General features: G+C 46.5%; 1 non-coding gene and 1 pseudogene across 1 annotated transcript; one reads left to right on the top strand and one right to left on the bottom strand.

Moving 5' to 3' along the window:
• Positions 1 to 177: 177 nt before the first annotated feature.
• On the bottom strand, positions 178 to 10354 carry LOC116898413 (annotated as a pseudogene).
• LOC116899770 lies at positions 8624 to 8730 on the top strand. The gene has a single exon (XR_004387783.1). It is a non-coding gene; the product is annotated as a U6 spliceosomal RNA (small nuclear RNA).
• Positions 10355 to 22430: the final 12076 nt, after the last annotated feature.

Here is a 22430-nt window from a genome sequence, read left to right as displayed (position 1 = left end):
ACCACAAGAGATCATCAGATCTCATTACAGATGGTTGGGAGCCACCATGTGGCTGCTGGGATTTGAACTCAGGACCTCTGGAGGAGCAGTCAGTGCTCTTAACCGCTGAGCCATCTCTCCAGCTCCATGATTATTTTTTTCCTGACAGTCTTGCACTTTATCGTCACTGTTGTCGTCTCAGGCCTTGACTGCACACTTGCGCAGTGGGTACAGCTTGGTGAGCCGGCGGCGCATGGCTCTTCGTCTTCTCGGGTCGCAGGTCCAGGGGCTTGTACTTCTTTCCCTTGTAGAATTTCCTGAGGTTTTCCTTTTGAATCTGATTAATGACAGTGAGGACACGGGCGATGGATTTGTGTACGACTTGTATCTTGGAGAGCTTGGACGCGGTGCCGCCTGTCACTTTGGCCACGTGAAGCTGGGACAGTTCCACCTTCAGATCATCCAGCTGTTTCAACAGTTCCTCCTTCTTCTTGCCGCGCAGGTCCTGAGCCTTAATCGTGGCCATTGCTAGGTTGTTCACGGCTGAGGCCGCCTGGTTTGAGAGAAAGAGGCAACCCCCATGATTTCTTTCTTTCTTTTTCTTTTTTTTTTTTTTTTGAGCTGGGGACCGAACCTAGGGCCTTGCATTTGCTAGGCAAGCACTCTACCACTGAGCTAAATCCCCAACCCCGCCCCCATGATTTCTTAATGAGCACCCTTTCTGGTCCTCTAAAGGTTCTTATATTGCTTCAAGTTTTTGTGTGTGTGTGTGTGTGTGTGTGTGTGTGTGTGTGTGTGTGTGTGTGTGTGTGCTGTAGTCAGAGGGCATCTTAGGACTTTCTCTTTCCACCATGTGAGTCATGTGGGTGTGTGGGTCCTGGGGGGATCAGTCTTGGATCTCACTGTGTAGCTCAAGTCAGCCTCTAATTCATCCATCTTTTCCTTGTGTTCTCTGTGAACACAGGATCCTGTTATCCCTTCTTCTCCATGTAAAGTTGAGAGCAGAAGGCCCCAGTCAATGGCCTTGGCTCTTTCAAATACAGCCGGGTTTAAACACCTTCACATATAAATGTTTTTTTTCTTTTAAGCAATGTCCAGCTTGCTAGGGTTCTGCACACCTCTCATCCCATCACTGGAATGCACTCGAGGGATAAGGCAGGAAGATGATGAGTGGCTTAGCTTGGGCTAAAGCAAGACAGTCTCAAATTTTAAAATTGTGTCTGGGCTTGTGAGAGGGATGGTTTAAAGAGTAAGTTCCAGGACAGCCAGGGCTACAGGAGAAACCCTGTCTTGATCCCCACCTTCCACCTCCCAAAAAACTAAGTTTACAGGGTCTCACTATGTAGCCCAGGCTGGTCTTGATCTCACAGCCACCTACCTCTGCCTCTGCCTCTGGAATGCTGGGGTTAGAAGCTATAGCACCAGGATTGCAGATACATTCTCTGCCTCTATTCCATAGAGGATGCAGCATAGCAGTCATGGACTCATTATTTATATTGTAGCCAGTTCTGAGTCAGACGGAGAAGGTGGAGTTCACCGGATGAGCACACTCTGGGGAGAGACCGTGTTCCAGGCACTAGCAATGGGGAAGAGACAGAAAAGCACATGCTGTCCAGAGCAGCCAGAAGCGACATCACAGGCTGTGATGCCAGCATGGATGGAACACGGCCATAGCAATCCTGCCATCTGCACAACAGGGGTGGAGCTGCCAAGAATTGCAAGTATAGGTGGGCTCCATCAGGCCCAGCTCTGTAAGCCATAGGACTTGGTGTGCACCATGTTGGGATGCCTTAGAATGGACTGGATTTCTCCAACTGTTACCTAAAAGCCAAAGATGGGGGCAGTTCCCACAGTGGACAGCAGGGGACAGCATCCTCAATAACAACAGACGTCGGAAAGCCCGGGGTCATTGCCATAAATGCCTTACTAGAAAAAAGGTAACAGGCTTACTACTTTCCTCAGAGCCATGCCCCATCCCCCTATGAGGGTTTTCTGGGCAAGGGCTTCATCCCTGAGCCACACCCAGCAGTGAAAGTAGTTTTCTGAAATTCCTTCATCAGGAGAGTCCAAGGTCTTGTTCCCACTGTGCTCTGAGCCAGGATGGGGCACCCACTTACAGGTGTCCCTGTGGTCTGTGGTAGGCATCTCCATGGCCATCAGTTCATCTCTCAAGAAGCACTTATGGGAGGGGGAGGAAGCTCAGGGAGTCACTTCCCTTCTGTTGCTGCCTGCCTGTTGCCATGGAAACTAGAACCACTCTGTTCTGAAGGACCCATTAAAAAGCAGGAAGTAATCTAGGCTTTCTGGACAGGTCCCATCCTCCCTGGGGAGGTGATGTCATTTGCCTTCTGAATCTTACCTCCTGTCTCCCAAATAAAATTCCATGAAACATACAGCAGATTCCAAGCAGGCAGCAGAGACCTTCCCCGGGTAGGGTAGCTGCTTGTACGGATGGTACAAGATGCTTATGGTGGGCCTGGGTGTTTTAGGGTCATGGAACATTCAGATGGTTGCAGAATACTGAGAATGTGACCGTGTGTGGGGGGGAGGTGTCAGGGAGTAAGCAGAGAGGTGGGATGGCGATAGTGGGCTGGCTTGGTTTAGATCCTTGTAGTTTGGCTAATTGGGATAAAATCCTGGCCTGTGGGGCTGGGGATTTAGCTCAGCGGTGGGAAAGGCTTACCTAGGAGCGCAAGGCCCTGGGTTCGGGTCCCCAGCTCCGAAAAAAGAACCAAAAAAAAAAAAATCCTGGCCTGTGACCAGATGTCCTGTGTCACTGTGACCCAGCTGTAAATAGACTCAGAAAGCAAGAACTCCAGGAAGGAAATGCCTAGATGTGGACACACTCAGTCTCCAGAAAGGACCTGCAAGCTGGATCCAGACAGCCTAGTGGGCTGGAACTTGCACCTGTCATCCTGGGACTTGGAAATATGGGGTGAGAAGGTCATGAGTTTCAGGCCAGCCTGGGCAAGAGTGAAGCCTGGACTCAAAACAAGGAAAGAAGCATTAAAAATTAAAGCTAGGCTAAAACTGTAGTTCTGTGGGTCAAGCCCTTACCTAGTGTGCACAAAGAACTGGGTTCAATTCCCAACACTACACAACAAGGCATCCTGCAGGAGAACTGGGAGTCGAGGTCAACCTTGGCTCCATTGGGAGTCAGAAGCTCCGCTGGGCTATGTGAGACACTAAAAACAAGTGGCATTTATTAAATACACACGTGTGCGGTAGCTGATGTTGACCGTCTGGTGCTCTGTATCACCTGATTTTGAGAGTGAACATGTCCATCTCCCCAGAAAGAGATCTGCTTTGTACAGCTTCTTTTCACCCATAGATTTGGGAGGCTGAAGCAGGAAGATCTCTGTGAGTTTGAGCCAGCCTGAACTACGAGTGAGAAACTGTCACAGTAAAACAAACTATTCTTTTCTCTTCCTCCTCCTCTTCCTCCTCCTCCTCCTTCCTTCCTTCCTTCCTTCCTTCCTTCTCCTTCTCTCTTTTTTTTTGGAGCTGAGGACCAACCCAGGGCCTTAAGCTTGCTGGCAAGTGCTCTACCACTGAGCTAAATCCCCAACCCCCTTCTCCTCCTCCTCCTCCTCCTCCTCCTCCTCCTCTTCCTCTTCCTCTTCCTCCTCCTCCTCCTCCTCCTCCTTCTTCTCCTCCTCCTCCTCCTCCTTCATTTGTCTATATGGCCTATTTGTCTTAGAACTCACCATGTAGACGAAGCTGGCCTCAAAGTCAGGGATTCTCCTGCCTCTGCCTCCCAAGTGTTGGGGTTAATGACATATGACACCACATCTGGCTAAAATACAATTTAAAAAATAGTTTGGGGCCAAGAAAATGGCTTAGTGGGTAAAAGTGGTTGCTGCAAAGGACCCACATCAAGGAAGGGGCTCATCAGTCCCAGTGTGTTGTTCTCTGACCCCTCACAGGTGGACCCTCAATGGACTCTTAGGACTTCAGTGTGGTCTCAGCAGGCAGATTTTGGACTGGTGCAGTAGTGGCAGCGCTGTCTGGGGCAAGCAACCACTTTCTGGTCAGATTTGGCACCCACTCTCCTACAAACCTGATCAAGGGCTACCCCACTCTCAGAAGCTGTTTTGCTTTCCTTAGCCAGGCACTTCTGCTTTTAATGACATCAATGACTGACATTTCTTCTCATCCTGGGCATGTGGCAGGCATCCCATTCCCTATGCCTCATGGCTGGTGGGGGATCATAGATGGAGCCCTGCCCAGTGAGCAAGAGAAATGAGAGAAACTGCAGGAAGTTCTCAGTCAAGGCCCTGGGGCATGAAGTCTGCCCCCATCAATGAATCAGAGTGGGATACTACTCGGGGCCACCACAGCTCAGGGCTGTGATAGAAAAAACATGAGTACTGTTGTTCCTGGATCTGTGTTGAGGTCTGAGGGCATTGCCATGTAGCTCAGGCTGGCCTTCACCTAGTAAGTTTTCCGGGTCTTTGGGAGCGCCACAGCTTTGTAAGAGGATGGGAAAGGCAGGCATGGTGACTTTTGTCTTTATTTTTTTTTCTGGAGCTGGGGACAGAACCCAGGGCCTTGCGCTTCCTAGGCAAGCGCTCTACCACTGAGCCAAATCCCCAACCCCGACTTTTGTCTTTAATATCAGCATTTGACAGACTAAGGCAGGAGGATTGCTCTGAGTTCCAGGGTACCCTGAGTGAGATACTATTTAAGTGAAAGGGGCTAGTGAGTGGCTTAGCCAGTAGAGGGAGCTTGCCACCAAGCTTGATAACCTGAGTTCAATACCCAGGACCCATGAGTGGACAGACAAAACTGAATCCCACAAGAAGAGGGACTTGCATATGCGCACAGCTGCACATAGTATACACGTGCACACTCAGAATGTAAATAAGTCAAATAAATCAATACATGTAAAGCAAAAGGTGAATTGGACCTGAAGTCTGAGAGTAAGCTTTGGCCTCTGACCTACTCATGCATGTCTGTGCACACACATGCACACACTCTCACACACACACACACACACATGCCTCTGACCTACACATGCATATGCGCGCACACACACTCACTCTCACATACACACTCACACACACACACAGACAAACATACTCTTTCACACACACTGAGGGGGCTTCAGTGGGAGCTAGACCCTGGTCAAGCTTCACATTTCCTCTGTGCAAATGTGGAGAGGCCTGGGGTCACCATTCTTCACTGAGATTACTTTTCATGGGCATGTGTTTCTGTGCACTGTGTATGTGCCAGGTGTTCACAGAAGCCAGGAGGTGGCGTCAGGACCCTGGAACTGGAGTTACAGGTGGTTGCAACCTGGCATGTAAGTGCTGGGAGTCAAAGCCAGGTCCTCCAGAGGAACAGCCAGCTCTCTTAACCACGGATCCATCTCTGCAGCCCCTCTCCTGAGAATCTTGCCAGTGTTCACATGTAGAAGTGGGAGAACCGCTCTTCTTGCCTTCCAGTATGTGGGTCTCAGATTAGACTCAGGTCATCGGGCTTGGCACCAAATGTCTGTCTACCGACTGGGCCATCTTGCTGTACCCTATTTCTTTCCTTCTCTTTTTTGTTTTTGTTTTCCAAGATAGAGATTTTTGTGTAGCCCTGACCAGCCTGGAACACTCTCTGTAGAACTAGGCTGGCCTCAAATGCAGAGACCGGCCTGCCTCAGCCTCGAGTGCTGGGGCTAAAGGCGTTGCACCACTACTTTTTTTACTGTTGTGTTGAAGACAGAGTCTAATGTAGCCCAGGCTGGTCCACGACTCACTATGTAGCTGAGGATGACCTTGAACTCTGGACCCTCATGCCTCAACCTCCTGCATACTGACAGATGTGGGCACCATGCATTCAGTTTATGTGGTACTAGGGATGGACCCAGGCTTTGTGACGCTGGGCAAGCACTCTCCTAAGAGACAATGGAAAAACAACTGTCCTAGCGCACTTTCTGTTGCTTTAACGAAGAGAAAAGGCGACTGGAGGGAGAAAGTTCACTTGGTGCATGGGTTCCAGCCCATTGTGGAGGGCACTCAAGGCTGGGGCTGATGCAGAGGCAGCAGGGGAAGCTGTTACTGAGCTTGTGCCCCAGGATTTGCTAAATCTAACTTTCTTTCCAGGCTGCTCAGGCAGCAGCAGCACAGTGGCTGGGACAGTCCCACACCAATCATGGTTCCCTCTTCCCCAATGACTCTGGCTACGTCAAGCTGACAAAACCAAACCAGGGCAATGTTCAGTGAGCCCCAAGGGTTCCAATCAAAGGATGAATTTGGGTGAGTACAAGAAATGTAGGGTATGCAGACACTGATGGCACGAGCCTTTATTCCCAGTACTCAGGAGTCAGAGGCAAGTGGATTTCTGAGTTCAAGACCAGCATAGTCTACAAAGTGAGGTTCAGGCCATCTAGAACTGCACAAAGAAAGCTTGTCTCAAAGAAAACAAAAAACAAAAAAACAAAATCAAAAAGGGAAAGGAAAAAAAGAAAAGAAAGGAAGGAAGGAAGAAAAGAGAAATTCAGGGCAAATTTCTGAAACAAAGTTGAGGCAGGACTCTCAGGAGAGAGAAGATTCGGTCCCTCTGGGTGAAGGAGGAAGACAGGGCCTGCTGAGCTAATGGGGAATTGATGTCTCCTAATTGCTGATGAATGGAGACCAGCTCTCTCCTGGGACCGTTCTCTCATTGGCCAGCCTCTGAGTATCTAGAATTTAATTATATTCCTCCAGAAGACACCTGCTAGTGCGGTCCTCCAGCAGCTGCTTTCTCATGGAGCCACAGAGGGGAGTCACGGTGCGTGTGCAGTGAACAGATGGATTTTGTTTACTGATGCTGTGTGGCTGGATTCCCTGATGCCACTGTGGTGGGTTCAACACACATTAGCCGAGCACCCTTTGAATGCCATGGCTTGGGCAGGGTACTGGAGAAACACAGTAGCAAGCCTGGCATCACAGTCTATCACCCTAGATTATGAAAGAGCAGAGACAGGAAGACCCTGAGTTCAAAGCTATTCAGGGCATAATAGCAGATTTTCTTAAAAAAAAAAAAAAAAAAAAGATAAGCCAGGCATGGGGTAAGATGTGGACACGTTTTTAACTCCAGCACTCTGAAGGCAAAGCAGAGGCTGGTGGGTCTTTTGAGTTTCAGGTCAGCTTAGTCTATATAGTATTATCCTGTTTCAAAAACTTTACAAAATAAAAGCTGAAAGTATGACTCATCAGTAAAGACCCTGCCTTGAATCCACATGTCTCTTCTTAAATTCATCCTGGTCTTTTATCACTGTGGTTTGGTTTGGGTCATGGGTTGAGCCCACACCTAGAAGCCCCAGTGAGGAGCTGGGGGCATAGTCAGGGGTGGAGCCCCACCTAGAGTTCCCCAGAAGAGATCTTTAAACATTCTGTTTGAGATTATCAGCCTTTTCTGAATAGTGTGACCTTTTCAGGAGGCTGAGAATGTTAACAAAGTCTTGCCCTAATTGACTGGTTAGGTAATAGGAAATTTTTCACAAGGAACTGGAAGACTGGAGAAGGCAAAATTGGTTATGGGAGGTTATGTGAGGGGGCCATGCAGTCCGTGGACAAAAAAAGGCCCCTGGGCTACTGTGTGACTGGGTTCGATGTCAGCTTTACACAGGTGAAACTTTAAGGGAAGCAGGAACCTCCACTGAGAAAATGCCTCTATCAGGTATTTTCTTTTTTCTTTTTTTCTTTTTTTTTTTTTTTTTTCGGAGCTGGGGACTGAACGCAGGGCCTTGTGCTTGCTAGGCAAGTGCTTTACCACTGAGCTAAATCCCCAACAGGTATTTTCATGATTAATGATTTATGTGGGAGGGTCCGGGCCATTGTTGGTGGGGCCATCTTTGGGCTGGTGCTCCTGGGTTCTAGAAGAAGCAGGCTAGGCAAGCCATGGGGAGCAAGCCAGTCAGCAGCACCCTCCATGGCCTCTGCATCAGCTCCTGCTCCAGGTTCCTGCCTTGACTTCCCCTCAGTGATGGGTTGTGGTCATCATTGTAAGCTAAATAAACTCTTTCCTGCCCATGTTGCTTTGAGTCAAGGTCCCCTCATAGCCCCAGGAAGCACACTAGGACAACTGGGAAGAATCGCACAGTGCGGGGGATGGTTAGTGACTGCATTAGAATGACACAGATGATGGGTGCTGAATGTTAAAAATGCCATGACCCACCAGATACAAGTCCACATTTTCCTGGGACCAGTCATGCAATTAGTGGTTGGTGTGTGTGTGTGTGGAGGGGGGCACAAGTTTTATTGAAAATTGGGCTGGGGCTCCATGAGTACAGTACTAAGTGTGTTTGAAATTCTGAACTCAACACCCTGTACACTAGGTATGGTACTCAGGGGCTGGAGGCAAGATGACTCAGTGTTCAAGGCCATCCTTGGCTACTTTCAGAGTTAGAGGAAAGCCTGAGCTACAGGTGACACTGTCTCAAAACAGACAGAATGGAAAGACTGAAGAAAAGAAAATAAAAATTTCAGGATTTTCTAGGCACACCTTTGATGCCAATCCTTCTCTTAAAAGTTTTATGTATGCGCAGCCTTTAATCCCCCAGGAGGCAGAGGCAGGCGGATCTCTGAATTTGAGGCTAACTTGATCTACAGAGTGAGTTCCAGGACAGCCAGAACTACTCACGGAAACTGTCTTGAAAAAAAAAGAAAAGGTGTTTGCTTTGGCAGCGCATATTCTAAACTTGGAATGGTACAGAAGAGAGTAGCATGGCCCCTGCGTGAAGATGACACACAGATTCATGAAGCATCAAAAAAATGTGTTTGTGTGTGGAAGCGTGTGTGTCACAGGACCAACTTATAGGAGTTGGTTCTTTCCTGCTACCCAGTCGATCTTTGGGATCAAACTTGGGTTCTGTAATTTCAAAGCACTCTTTACCTCTGAGTTATTCCACTGGCCCACCATTCCCTATGTGAGTCTCCAGAGAAAGCATGGTGCTGTGGCCCAGGGCTTTGAGGTTGTGTCTCTGGTCCTATCATATAGATGTGTTCGAATGACAGCATGTGGAACATCACTGCACTCTCCCAGGGCATCCTCCCCTGTGCACAGCAGACCTCCCTTCTCCTGCTCCTGCCCCAGTTTTCTACCTACCCGTTGCGTGTTTCAGGAGAAAGGTGATGGGAGTCCATGCTATGAGGCTGGCTGTGACTTGTTGTCATATCATATCAGAACAACAAAATCACAAGTCTTCCACATAGCATTGGCTCATGTGTTCTGGTCCTTATCTTCATCCTCCTCTTTTGCCAGGTCCAACACCCTCAAGTGCTTCTCTCTTCGTAGAGGATTGAGCATAATAAAGGCCCACTGACTTACTAAGTATCCCTTTCCCATTCCATCCCCTAAGACAGGCAAAACTCACTCTCTAACCACCCAACTCACAGCCTGGTACATCACCAACGCGAGATCTATTGTTCCAGGCATGAGGAGCACACACTTGTCACCCCAGCACTCAGGAAGTAGAAACAGCAGGATGAGAACTTCAAGATCATCTTTGGCTATACAAGGAGTTCAAAGCCAGTTTGGTCTACATGAGAATGTTTTAAAAAATAATTATAAACATATGTATATATATAAATAATTGAAGAGGAGACTCTTTAAAAATAAAAAGAACTTGAAATTTAAAGTTGGATTGAGGCTGGCTTTCCTCTCACCGCTTCACTTGGGAAATTAGTTCACTCAGTGGCACTCATATCATCCCATGAACAAAATGCTTTGCCTGTACACTGTGAGTTCAAGGCCAGCCTAGTCTACATAGTGAGCTTCAGAACAGCCAGAGGTACACACACACACACACACACACACACACACAAAACCCATCTCAAAAAAGAAAAAAAAATCCCTCCGAAAAGAACAAATGTCAAGCATCATTAGAGACCTCAGGCGACCCTGTTGCCTGTACATGCTCCACCAGGACAGACCACAAGACTGTCCGTGAAGCTGGGTGCTGAGAGCTTGGTACTGTCAGGTGCTAAGTCTCTTTGGTGACCCGCTGGGAGCTGTCCTGAATCCGGGTGCTGAAGTCGAGCTCCGTTCCCTGTCCCTCTGCCGGGTGGCACTGTCCGCATCTCTGGTGCTGAAACATAATTAGTTATTCCTCTCGGGTGGGTGGGCACAAAGACACGCACCCAGCTTCTGCCTTCTGCCCAAATGCCCCGCTCCTTTTTTTCTGTTCTTCATCCCAGGAATAGGTGGGGGACAGAAGGCGCAAGGATATCACCTGCTCCCACATCTCAGGGAGACAGCCCTGGGATCTCTGGCCTTCCCAAACAGTCCAGTTGGCCTTCTGGAAGATGTGCCAACCTGCATTGTACCGAGAGTCTCCACTCCCCTCCCCCAGCTCACCTTTCCCTCTTCCCTTCGTTCCTTGCCTGCTCGCAGCTGCAGGTATCCGGTGACTGTCCAGTTCCGGACGTCTCACCTTTAAGCGCTTGAGGGGAAGGCGGAGCGTGGGGAACCCTGGGAGGGGCTTAGCCAGTGGGCCAATAGGAATCATCCTGGAATGTAGCTCCAAGTATTACCTCATAGGTTGAGACTTCGGCTTCAGAATAAAAGTCTGGCATCCGTCCAAAAACTTATTTAGGGGTCTCCGGAAGATCAGAGTGTCAGGGTGTAGTCCTGTGGCCAGTTACGTTTCCACGTGAAGATCACCTCCCACCTGATTACTGAGCATCCAGCAGGTTAGCGATCATCCGGTGTGTGTGTCTGCTGGGACAGAGAGGCTAAAAAAAAAATGTCTGAAGAAATTAAAGGATTTTGAAAATTAAAGTCCAATTCTACGCAGGGAAGATGAAATGAGACTCACAGACGCTTAGGATAGAGGCGGAGCTCTGGCGATTTTGTTTTGAGTTAGGGTCCTGGTTTGTAGTTTAAGATGGCCTTAAATTTACGATTCTCCTGTCTCAGGCTCCCATCAGGCGTTTGTCACTACACCAGATTGATGGGGATGGAACTTAGTGCTTTCTGATTGCTGGGCAAGCGCTCTGCCCCCAAGCCCCAGTCACAGCTTTCCCCCTCTAACAAAGTCTCTCTCACTATGTAGCCCAGGCTGGCTTTGAACTTTTGTAATCCTCTTGCCTCAGCCTCCTCAGCACCGGAAAGGCAGGTGTGTGGCACCTCTTTCGTAGCCTCCTTTGTAGCACCAAAGGGATGGACAGTCGGACAATCAGGGAGGACTTACACTCAGGTTTGTCTCCTACCAGCTCTCAAGGCTGTGGAGCTGACAAGCCAGGTTCATTCAATACGCCTTAGAGGCATGGGAGGAGGGGCTGCAGTGAGCAACTGTGGGACTGGGATGAGACCCTGGAAAGTCATTTGCAAAGTCTAAGCTCTGGTTAGTTGTCCCTTTCCCTTCTAGCACTCTGTTGTGTAAACTTGCATGCCCCACCCACTTTGTTTTTCTCTCCTATCTCTTCCCATTCTTTCGATTTGGATACCAACACAGAACAGAGCCTTGCAGTCTCTCAAAGAGCTAAGTCGTCTCCCTCAAATCATGCTATTTATTTATTTATTTATTTATTTATTTATTTATTTATGTGCACATGCACAGTACATGCATAAGAGTCAGCAGATAGCTTATAGGTCCTGCAGTCCACATTTAATTTTTTATTTTAAACCTTTGGAGAAGTCTTGTTCTTTTTCTTGTTTGTTTGCTTGCTTGCTTGTTTTTTTGAGACAGGGTTTCTTTGTGTAACACTGGTTGTCCTGGACCTTGCTCTGCGAACCAGGCTACCTTCAAACTCAGAGAGATCAACCTGTCTCTGCCTCCTGAGTACTGGGATTAAAGGTTGGCACCACCACCGCCAGGCTGGAAAATGTTTCAGGGCTAAGGGAAGCTGTTTGGCAGATTTCTTCTCTTGTATTTGTGAGGTCCTGTGTTCAATTTCAGCATATACAAGTAAACAGGGAGTGAAGAGCTGGGTGTGCACACACGCTCATGCATATACATGATTCTATGTCTGCAGCTCAGTGGATGACCTGTAGGAGGAGCTTCTCTCCTTCTCCATGGGTCCCAAGGATGGAACCCAGGTCATTCTGCAGCAAGTGCCCTTACCCTCCAGCCTCATTGGCCCCACACTCCTTTCAGGATCTAGTCACAATCATTTTGTAGATGGGCTTTGTCTGTCAGATGTTTCCAAGTTCAAGGACTCATAGTCATTGAACTATGCCATTGTTTGGACGTCATGAAGAAAATGTCCATGAATTTACACATGTGCTTCTGCATGGGTACTGTTCCCATTCATTTTCATTGTAATTATTTTTTTAAGATTTATTTATTTTATGCATATGAATACACTATAGCTGTCTTCAGACACACCAGAAGAGGACATCAGATCCCATTACAGATGGTTGTGAGCCACTATGTGGTTGCTGGGAATTGAACTCACCACCTTTGGAAGGGCAGTCAGTGCTCTTAACCACTGAGCCATCTCTCCAGCCCTGTAATTATTTTTTAATTCTTTCTTTTCTTCTGTCTTCCTTTTCTTTTCTTTTGTGCATGTGTGTGTATGATGGGCTCCACCCACACACAAGGAATGGGACTCAGAGGTTGACATATGTGTCCTCCACATTATGTTTTTAGACAGAGTCTCTTTCTTAAGTTGGGCTGATGGCTACCACTAGGCTGTCTGGCCAGCAGTGGGATTACAGTATGGTTTCTGATTTCTGATGGGTGCTGGAATGAAGTTCAGCCCTTCACACTTGGACAGCAAACACTTCACTCACAAAGTTACCTCCCCAGCACTGTATTTTAATTCTTTGATATGGGGTTTTTACTCTGTAGCTGAGTTTGGTCTCATATTTGAACTCCTCCTGCTTTCTAATGCTGGGATGGCAGGTGTGGGTCGCTCCAAATGGACTCAAGCCCCTCAGTTCTGTCTCCCTTGCTGATGCAGGCTCCGCTCTATCCTGGGAAACTCTGTAAAAGTTCATGGTTCCACTTTCTTCCTCTGGAGACACCAGGTCTGCAATGTACCTTGTGTCATGAGAACTATGGGTGTGGGCAGACACCAGTGAATGGAAACTTTGTGTGTTTGTTTTGCTTTTGTTTTTTTCAAGACAGGGTCTCTCTGTGTAGCCCTGGCTGTCTTACTCTGTAGACCAGGCTGGCCTCAAACTCAGAAATCTGCCTGCCTCTGCCTCTCAAGTACCTGGATTAAAGGCATGTGCCATCAATGCCCAGCATGCATGAAGGCTTTTTTAATACCTTCCACCCAACCACACCCACTCACACCTACACAATACTGCAGTTATGAGCACTAGCTAAAACTGGAGTGGTGTCCGAGGCCTGTCACCCTCACACTCAGGAAGCTAAAGCAAGAGGATTTTTGGAAGTTGAAGCCACCCTGTAGTAAAGAATTTGGGAGACCATCTTTTAAAAAAATGGGGCATAGGGTTGGTAGTAAACCTCTGGTAGCAAGCAGGGGGCTCACGGTTCAAGATAAGCCTTGGCTACTCAAAAAAAAAAAAAAAAAAGAGGAATAAAAAAGAACTCATTTTTCTTCAAATGGCAAAAAAAGGCAATAAGGTTTATTGAAGGAAAAGGTGGAAGGGAGAAGGGAGGAGGAGGAGGAGGAGGAGGAGGAGGAGGAGGAGGAGGAGGAGGAGGAGGAGGAGGAGGAGGAGGAGAAAGATCAGAAGCATTGTGCCTGGCTGTGTACCTCACCAGGCTTTGCCTGTCCTGTGAACACTTACAAGCCAGTAGCCCCTTACTCAGAGTTGCTATGGCAACCTTTGCCCGCTCTGCCCAGCCCAGGAGCCTTTATGACTCAGGTCTGCACAGATGGTGGCCTCAGCTGGCTTGTTGTTCCCTCTTGAAGGGACAGTTCCTGCAGCCCAGAGGATTAAGGCAAACAGAACTGGTTATGCTTAACATCTGCCTGGGCCCCCCTGAAACCTGACCCTGCCTAGTAGGGAGAGATTAACAGAACTGGCTCTAAAGAAGCCCTATGCCACCCAGGACCACACTCAGGCTACCCGCACATCAGAGGCCACCAAAATCTCAGTCCTGATGGTCTCAGCCCCAACATCCTCAGGAGCTCATCTCCCGAAACTCCTAAGGCTGTGACCCCTCAGCTCCCCAGGCAAAGGGGACAATAGTCTTGGGAGCGGTTCCCTGAGGATAAAGGGAAGCCAGTGGTGTCTCTGACATTGATGTTTCCTTGGCCATGCCCTTGATGGAGACCAGTGTTTCTTTTTTCTGCTGTTCAGTGTGGGATAGGATGTTTGGTATTTTTGAGACAGTGTCTTACAGTGCAGGTCTGGCTGGCCTGAAACTCAGAACTTGCTGTGCTGCTCAAGTGATGGGAATAAAGGTGGCCAGAGATTTTTACATTCTGTTTTTAATTTTGCACCATAAAGATGGGAACTGAAACATTGCACATGCTCAGGAAGTGTTCATTGGTAAGCCACGCCCCCAGCCCCTTATCAGAAGATTCTAGGCAGAAACGTTACTCTTGAGCTGGATGAGATGGGTTTCCACATTCCTTTGCAAGGGCAGTGGTACCTGGATGTTTGCTGTAGTCAGCAGGTGTCAATAACTGCATCAAATTAACAAAACTGAGTAAGGAGGTTAGACAAACGTCGTCCTTGATGGTGATGGTTATCCAGCTGACTCCTAGTTAACTCCTGTTCATAAAGACACAAATCCACACGATTCTCCCTGTCACCGTCTCACCCTTTCCCCCTCTGACCTCCTTGCTGGCCTTCCAAGTAAACTAGGAAACTGGAAAGGACTAGAAAAACACTGGGATTAAGAGCTTGGTGTGTACCAGTCAAAACAGCCTTTGGGGGCCCCTCACCTGCTTGGGCCTGACAGGAGCTGCAGGGACAGGAAGCAGGAGCCTAGCATGTTGCAGCCGGTGATGGCGGCACCTGAGCCTACAAGGCTACAGTGGTTGAGTTGGGAGTCTCCTCCAGGTGCCTGGTGCCTGGCATGAGTCTTGAACTTGCATGTTTTCTGGGGGACAGGGAACTTGGTCTCAAAGAAGCCCAGAACTGAAACCTGAGGTTCCGTTGGCTGTCCCACTCCTTTTTTGTTGTTTGTTTTGTTTTGTTTTTCAAGACAGGGTCTCTGTGTAGCCCTGGCTGTCCTGGAAGTCTCTCTAGAGGCCAGGCTGGCTTCCCAACTCACACAGAGAGCTGCATGCCTGTGCTGGGATGATAGTAGCCTCTTCTTTCACAGTCAGGAGGCTTCTGCAACCTCTCACTGCTCTTAGGGATGACTGCCCTGACAGCCAGGCTTCCACAGCACTTCCCAGAGATGGAGGGTCCTCTCTCAGAGACACTCGGCCCCGAGGGGCTCTGTATCATGTCAGGGGCACCTGTGGCAGGCATACCTAAGAGAGCTTTGGGGTAAAGAGCATGTTCCCTGTTTAACAACTTGCAACAATCAAATCAAAGGCAACAGGTCTGTAATGGCCCCAGAGAGCATTGTGTGCTATCCTACCACAACCCAAGTATTAAAATCTGATCTGAGTAGGATGGTGGTCAGGGGTGGAACCCTCACCTAAAACCTTCAGTAAGTAGGCTGGCCTGCCCACTACCCAGGCCTTCCTTGGCTCTATTCCCAAAACTTCAGAGAAATAAATAACCAAGAAAGGACTGAAGCCTGGTATGGTGGTGCATGCCTGAGCCGACTTGGGCAGGAGGATGCTATGTTCAAGGATAGCCTGGTTCATTCAGGGCTACCATGTCTTAGCTCTGTGTAGTAAGCATCTGCAAAACAAATGTCCTTCAGTGCTGACGACAGTTCAGCCAGAAATGGGGGTTGCAATGCAAAATTTCGATTGGACTACAGATTAGAGAACAAAAGACTGATAAGAACAAGATGAGGGGGTTGGGGATTTAGCTCAGTGGTAGAGCGCTTGCCTAGGAAGCATAAGGCCCTGGGTTTGGTCCCCAGCTCAAAAAAAAAAAAAAAAAAAAAAAAAAAAAAAAGAACAAGATGAGGACACAAGGTGACATAGGATTATGATCGTGTAGTGGGTAAAAGGAGACCAACATTAAATTTCAAGAGTCTGTTCTGTGCTGACCCCAGAGGGAGGAGTCACAGTCCATACAATGCCCTTTAACAATAATGTGCAGATATGAAGATCTGTCCCTCGGCCAACAAGGAGGCTTACTGCATAAAGGTGCTTGCCACAAAGCCTGGTCCTGAGACCTACAACACGGGAGGGAAGAAAGCTGTTCTGTGACCTCCATAGGTGTTTTCATAGCTTGTGGCCATTCCATATATGAATAAAATAAATAAATGTAAATAGAAAAAATGTATCCTACTAGTGAGGCATTAAATGGTTACAAAAGAATTCTGGGATTGTTTTTACTACTTTCCATTTTTATTGTGTGTCCATGTATGTGGACAGTGCAGAGCTCGGAGGACAACGTGAAAAATCAGGTCTTCCACTCTGGGGTATGGTTCTTCATGGTTAGTGGCAAGTTACTCCACCCATGGAGTCATTTTTTCAGCCCCAGATCCTCCTCTGAAAGTTGTGAGCCTGGAGGGGCTGACTCTGTGCCCACCTATTGTAAGTCTGGCATGCATGTGTTGTTGTTCCCACATGTCCTGGTCCTTGCCCAAGCCCCATCTTGTGGCTGCCAACCCCTACCTGCTGGATGAGCACTATCTGTCAGGGTGGGAGTGGGGACTTGAGGACTGCCCTGAGGGGTGCAGGGGAGGATGGCAGCACTTGCCTGGACGCCGCTGTTCCTCCTCATCACCACCCTACGAGTCTCTAGACCCCTCAAAGCATCTTCAACTCTCTCCATTCAGCAACTAAATGACAGCCGTCGCCATAGCAACATGGGGCAACAAGTCCAGGATGCCTGTCATGTTGTGGACACAGACCAATCAGGAAGCCTGTGGGGAAGCTTGTCACCCGGTCCAAAGTCCTCCTCCCTCTCCCTTCCCTTCTCTGGCTCCCCTCCCAAGTCTTGGGGCTAATTACTGTCATTATGGTGGGAAAGATCCAGCATTCCATTTTAGGCTGGGAGGCTGAGCATATTCTGCCCCCTAAGCAGGAAGATCTGAAAGGAGAACCCACTCTAATGGCACCACAGAATCTATCCCGGAGTTAAAGCAAGCATTAGACACCTACTGTATGCATCTTTTGTGAGTACAAATGTTTGGATGGGGTTGTGTGATGAAACATTTTAGTTTGAATAAACCCAGCTAAGGGACTTCTGGGAAGGACGTCTAAACAGGTAGGGAATGAGGCAGTGAGAGGACACCCTGGGTAAAGGTGCTTGCTGCCAAGCTAGATCAGAGTTTGATTCCACAAAAGCACAGGGTGGAAAGAGAAAGGTCTGTGATCTCAGCTACTGAAGTCTGCTAAAGCAGGAGGATGGCAGGTTCCAAGGAAGCCTGAACAAGAGATAGAGTTTTATCACAGGTGTCACCCACCACCACCACCAATGATGATGATGATGATGGTGATGATGATGATAATGCAGAAACAGAGACAGGAGGCCTTTTTCCTATGCACAGGATTACAAAAAGAAAGGAAATAAGCCATTGGGTGGTAAAAGGACTCAATGGGAAAAGTGCTTGCCACCAAGCCTGACAACCTGATTTTGATCCTCAGAATCAAAAAATTGACTTGTGACCCCAGAATATGCACCATGGCACATGTGAGACCCCCTCAATAAATAAATAAAACATGAAAAAAATAACCCTCTCATGGGAGACTGACTGCTCACCACCCACTGCAGGGCATCCCAGTGAACCACTGCCTCAGATATATATATATATATATATATATATATATATATATATATATATATATATATATATAAAACATACGTACGTGCATGCATGCATACATACATATGTTAGTATACTGTGTCTACAGGTCTTCAGACACACCAAAGGAGGGCGTCAGATACCGTTATAGATGTGAGTGACCATGTGGTTGCTGGGAACTGAACTCAGGACCTCTGGAAGAGCAGCCATTGCTGCTAACGGCTGAGCCATCTCTCCAGCCCTGACACTTTTATCTTTTTGTTTATTTTGAAAAAGGATCTCACTATGCAGTGGAGGCTATCTTAGAACTCACAGGGATCCTCCTGCCTCTTCCTGGGATTAAAGGCATGCACCACCACACTTATTGACACTTTCGGAGAATTTCACTAGTTGTATTTTCTAATTACTGAGGACAAATCCCTTCTAGACCTTATAAAATCAGAAGAAATCAGCAAAAACACTGAAAACCATGGTGGCCCAGTGGGCAGCAAGCTGCTACTAATAGACACTATGGTGGCTAAAAAAAATTAGCATTCTTCATTAATTTCCCCCAAGGCTTGTAGCTCTCAATCCTTAAACGTAAAATAGATAGATAGATAGATAATAAATAAATAAATAAATATCTACCTACACTGGTAAATTATCTCTCCTATTAGAAGGGAAACAAATTTGTGTACCTTGAAATTTTCTCTTATATTTATTGGCACTGTTTTTTTTGTTTTTTTGGAGCTGGAGACTGAACCCAGGGCCTTGCGTTTGCTAGGCAAGCGCTCTACCACTGAGCTAAATCCCCAACTCCATCGACACTGTTTTTAAGTGTGTTACATGTAAAACATTTTACATGTTTCAAAAATCAGCCTAAAGCAACCTTGCAGCAGATGTGGGGGGTTCTGGGTTTGGGCACAGCTTTCTTTAAGATAAACTGATGGGGAAGTGGTTGATGGCACACACACTGTGGAGGAGAAGCAGATGGATCTTTGTGAGTTTGAAGCCAGTCTGGTCTAAAGAGTGAGTTCTAGGACAGCTAGGACTATACAGAGAAACCGTGTCTGAAAAAATAAAATAAAATAAAATAAAATAAAATAAAATAAAATAAAATAAAATAAAATAAAATCCAGCTTGTCCTAAATGTGATGGCATGTACATGGGAGGTAGAGGCAGAGGCAGAGGCAAAGGCAGGCAGAGGCAGGTGGATCTCTGCGAGTTCGAGGCCAGACTGGTCTACAGAGCTAGTTTCAGGGTAGCCAGAGTTGCACAGAGAAACCTTGCAAAGAAAATATACTAAAGAAATCAGTCTGAGAGGCTTAGGCAGGAGTTCCAGGCTAGCCTGGGCTACATAGCAAGATGTTATGGAAGAGGGGACAGAGGAAAAGCAGAACCGAGATAAGGCTGTAGTCCTTACAGCACTGCCTGCTCTCTCAGAGACCCAGGATTGATTTCCAGCATCCTCATGACGGTTCACAAGCATCTGTACTCCAGCTCCAGGGAGCCTGATTTGTGCTTCTGGCCTACGTGAGTGCTCCACAAACATATTACACATATACATGTAGACAAAACTCCTGTACATACAAAACAAATTAAAATTCCTCTTTCCTTCCTTTTGTTTACATCTTTTTTTTTCTTTTCTTTTTTTAGGAGCTGGGGACCGAACTCAGGGCCTTGCGCTTGCTAGGCAAGCGCTCTACCACTGAGTTAAATCCCCAACTCCGGTATTGTTCTTTTTATGGGGTTGCAAAGCCCCAGCTCCTTCAATCCTTTCTCTAACTCCTCCATTGGGGACCCCACTCTCAGTTCAGTGGTTGGCTGTGAGCACCCACCTCTGTGTTTGTCACACTCTGGAAGAGTCTCTCAGGAGACGTCCATATCTGGTTCCTGTCAGCATGCACTATTTGGCATCAGCAATAGTGTCTGAGTTTGGTGGCTGAATATGGGCTGGAACTCCAGATGGGGCAGTCTCTGAATGGCCTTTCCTTCAGTCCTGCTCCAAATTTTGTCTCCATATTTCCTCCTATGAATATGTTTATTCCCCCTTCTGAGAAGGACTGAAGCATCTGCACTTTGGTCATCCTTCTTAAGCTTCATGTAGTCTGTGGATTGTATCTTGTGTAATCCGAGCTTTTGAGCTAATATCCACGTATCAGTGAGTGCATACCGTGTGTGTGTGTGTGTGTGTGTGTGTGTGTGTGTGTGTGTGTGTATGTGCGCGCGCGCGTGCGCGCGCGTGTTTGATTGGGTTACCTTAATCAGGATGATATTTTCTAGTTCAATCCATTTGCCTATGAATTTCATAAAGTCATTGTTTATGAAAGCTGAGTAGTACTCCGTCGTGTAGATGTACCACATTTTCTGTATCCATTCCTCTCTTGAAGGGCGTCTGGGATCTTTCCAGCTTCTGGCTATTATAAATAAGGCTGCTATGAACATAGTGGAGCACGTGTCTTTGTTATATGTTGGGGCATCTTTTGGGTATATGCCCAGGAGAGGTATAGCTGGGTCCTCAGGTAGTTCCATGTCCAATTTTTTGAGGAACCTCCAGACTGATTTCCAGAGTGGTTGTACCAGGCTGCAATCTCACCAACAATGGAGGAGTGTTCCTCTTTCTCCATATCCTCACCATCCTCTGTTGTCACCTGAGTTTTTAATCTTAGCCATTCTGACTGGTGTGAGGTGGATTCTCAGGGTTGTTTTGATTTGCATTTCCCTGATGACTAAGGATGTTGAACATTTCTTTAGGTGTTTCTCAGCCATTCAATATTCCTCAGTTAAGAATTCTTTGTTTAGCTCTGTACCCCATTTTTAATAGAGTTATTAGATTCTCTGAAGTTTAACTTCTTGAGTTCTTTGAATATATTGAACATTAGCCCTCTATCAGATGTTGGATTAGTAAAGATCTTTTCCCAATCTGTGGGTTGCCATTTTGTCCTAATGACAGTGTCCTTTGCCTTACAGAAGCTTTGCAGTTTTATGAAGTCCCATTTGTTGATTCTTGATCTTAAAGCATAAGCCACTGATGTTCTGTTCATGAAAGTTTCCCCAGTGCCCATGTATTCGAGACTCTTCCCAATTTATTCTTCTATTAGTTTGAGAGTATCTAGTTTTATGTGGAGATCCTTGATCCACTTGGACTTGAGCTTTCTACAGAGTGATAACAATGGATCGATTTGCATTCTTCTACAGGCTGACTCCAGTTGAACCAGCACTATTTGTTGAAAATGCTATCTTTTTTTCACTGGATGATTTTAGCTCCTTTGTTAAAAATCAAGTGACCATTGGTGTGTGGGTTCATTTCTGGGTCTTCAATTTTCACTGATCTATCTGCCTATCTCTGTACCAATACAATACAATAGTCTTTATCACTATTTTTCTGTAATACAGCTTGAGTTCAGGGAAGGTGATTCCCCTACAAGTTCTTTTATTGTTGAGGATAGTTTTCATTATACTGGGTTTTTTGTTATTCCAAATGAATTTGCAAATTGCTTTTTCTTTTTCTTTTCTATTTTAAAGATTTTATTTATTTTATGAATATGAGCACACTGTAGCAGTCTTCAGACACACCAGAAGAGGGCATTAGATTCTATTACAGATGGCTGTGAGCCACCATGTGGTTGTTGGGATTTGAACTCTGGAAAAGTAGTCAGTAATCTTTTTTTTCTTTTTTCTTTTTCTTTTTCTTTTTTACGGAGTTGGGGACCGAACCCAGGGCCTTGCTCTTGCTAGGCAAGCGCTCTACCACTGAGCTAAATCCCCAACCAGTAATCAGTGATCTTAACCATGGAGCCCTCTCTCCAACCCCCTAAATTGCTCTTTCTAACTCTATTAAGAATTGAGTTGGAATTTTGATGGGGATTGCATTGAATCTGTAGATTGCTTTCGGCAGGATGACCATTTTTACTATGTTAATTCTGCCAATCCGTGAGCATGGGAGATCTTTCCATCTTCTGAGATCTTCAATTTCTTTCTCCAGAGACTTAAAGTTATTGTCATACAGATCTTTCACTTGCTTGGTTAGAGTCACACCAAGGTATTTTATATTATTTGTGACTCTTGTGAAGGGTGTCATTTTCCTAATTTCTTTCTCAGTCTGTTTATTCTTGGGGTAGAGGAAGGCTACTGATTTGTTTGAGTTAATTTTATATCCAGCCACTTTGCTGAAGTTGTTTATCAGGTGGAGGAGTTCTCTGGTAGAGGGGTCACTTAAGAATACTACCATATCATCTGCAAATAGTGATATTTTGACTTCTTCCTTTCCAAATTGTATCCCTTTGACCTCCTTTTGTTGTCTAATTGCTCGGGCTAGGACTTCAAGTACTATATTGAACAGGTAGGGAGAGAGTGGATAGTTTTGTCTAGTCCCTGATTTTAGTGGAATTGCTTCAAGCTTCTCTCCATTTAGTTTGTTGTTAGCTGCTGGTTTGCTATATATTGCATTTACTATGTTTAGGTATGGGCCTTAAATTCCTGATCTTTCCAAGATTTTTATCCTGAAGTGGTGTTGAATTTTGTCAAATGCTTTCTCAGTGTCTAATGAGATGATCATGTGGCTTTTTTTCTTTGAGTTTGTTTATATAGTGGATTACGTCAATGGATTTCTGTATGTTGAACCATTCCTGCATCCCTGGGATGAAGCCTACTTGATCACAATGGATGATCATTTTGATGTGTTCTTGGATTTGGTTTGTGAGAATTTTTTTTTTCAGTCTTGCACTTTATTGTCTCTGTCGTTGTC

Source organism: Rattus rattus, chromosome 4 (genome assembly GCF_011064425.1).
Source record: "Rattus rattus isolate New Zealand chromosome 4, Rrattus_CSIRO_v1, whole genome shotgun sequence".
NCBI classification, from domain to species: Eukaryota; Metazoa; Chordata; class Mammalia; order Rodentia; family Muridae; genus Rattus; species Rattus rattus.
This window is presented reverse-complemented; position numbering and strand designations above follow the sequence as displayed.